Raw genomic sequence first — 1851 nt, 5'->3', positions numbered from 1 at the left:
ATATATATATATATATTATGATTTTTTGGAGGCAATTTGATTTAAGATGGCCGCCACAGCTAAGCAACGTAAGCAGACACAATAAGGGCTGAAACTCTGTCAAAATTTGCAAATATTGAGTTAAAATATGTTCTGTTCGTAGCTGAGATCAATCCCTAACTGATACTGAGCACTAACTGCTTTTAACTATTAAAAACAACTCTGTTAGCAAAATATCTCACGATCCAGTGAGAGAATTTTGACGTCCCTCAGTAAATATGGCCCTACAGCTAAAACTGCCACAGCGAAATGGCTTTATTGTAGCTCATACTGTCGTTTTTTTTAACATGAAATGACCTCTGTGCTTTAAAGGTGTTTAATGAGTAAGTTTTTCTACCTGCTGGGTCGACCAGTCACAGGCAGCGACACCAGATGGAGACATTTTTCAGCTGCTTGTAACGACCCCCTGAATGCCCATATCAGAGCTGCTTTTGCAGCCAGGCCGTCTGTAATACAGTGATGAGATGGCTTTGATGGAATATAATTCAGGATGAATCAGAGAGGCAGGATTAATACTCTTACACAGGGGGAAAAAATATAAATAAATAAATAAAACTCGGGCTGAACAAACTGAAACGCTTCAGCAGTTTTTTGTTTTATCTTTCTCATGCGTACGTGGAAATAAAATGTCACCTCTGCTGCATAACATCTCGTTGCTTTGATGAGAGGTGAGGCTGCAGCGTTGTGGCGCTCTGACTCGGCTGATTACCTTTTTGCGAAACGTCGTGTGAACCCCTCAGAGGCAGATCCTCAACACGGGCAGCTGCACGCCCAGACTGTGATCTGATTATGACAAAGATTCAGAGGTGGGTAGTAGCTACATTTACTCAGTAACATTTACTTGAGTAACTTTGAAAAAAAAAAAGTACTTTTAGGAGTAATTCCTCTCAGGGGCGGAGCTAGACTTTTTAAGGTGTGGCCAAGGTGGTTTTTAGGAGGGCCCACGGCTAATTCCAAATGGCTTTAATTCTGATGTCGTAAGAAATATTGAGCTAAAGTTTTGTGTGACCATAGCTAAGAATGATAAAAAATAAAAATAAAAAAAAACATGATGATTGTTAACCTGGCCTTTTCCTCCCTACGCAGTTTCACTCAATTTTAGTTTCCCTTCTCTGCTCCGTCTGAGATTTCTCCCATAGACGAGGATTTCTCTGGTAGAATTTCAACCGGGCCAATCAGCGAACAGAAGGAGGAGTTGTGAACGACAATGTTTATTTGTCTCTCGAAGCCTGCAGCGTTCATTACAGCCATCTTATTCAGCTCAGTATGTCTCTCTTCCCAGTACGGTATGGTTGTTTACAGCGCACGCAATTTCCAGTTAGCGTCTTAGCTTAGCTTTCTTCACGGTCGAGTTGGCTCACTGCATACATCACAGCCAAACGTTAGCGATTGGGTAAATCAGAGCCACTTGTTTTAAAATTCAACAGAGGCCACGCCTCCATTAAGAAATCATTTCTCAATAACCGAGGGTCCAGACCTGTTGTACAAAGCAAAGCAAAGTGAAGGACAAGGGGCTGTTTTTTTTTACTAGGCTAGATGAATGCTAGCCACAACTTATTATTCAGCCATTTTTAAGCATGCTCAGCTGAAAATGTACACAGAAAAATTAGAGAAGTCTTTAACATCTAAATGTAACACCCAGTTTTAAGTTATTTTGGGGTGGCCATTTAGATGCCAGAGGTGGCACTTGCCACCCCGGCCACCCCTCTGGCTCTGCCCCTGGTTCCAATACACTTGTAGAAGGTGAGCTTAAAGTGAATTAAGCTTTTCCCACATCTCTCATACACAAGGTTATGAGGAAACTTTTACCAA

Source organism: Austrofundulus limnaeus, unplaced genomic scaffold, assembly GCF_001266775.1.
Source record: "Austrofundulus limnaeus strain Quisiro unplaced genomic scaffold, Austrofundulus_limnaeus-1.0 Scaffold237, whole genome shotgun sequence".
NCBI classification, from domain to species: domain Eukaryota; kingdom Metazoa; phylum Chordata; class Actinopteri; order Cyprinodontiformes; family Rivulidae; genus Austrofundulus; species Austrofundulus limnaeus.
This window is presented reverse-complemented; position numbering follows the sequence as displayed.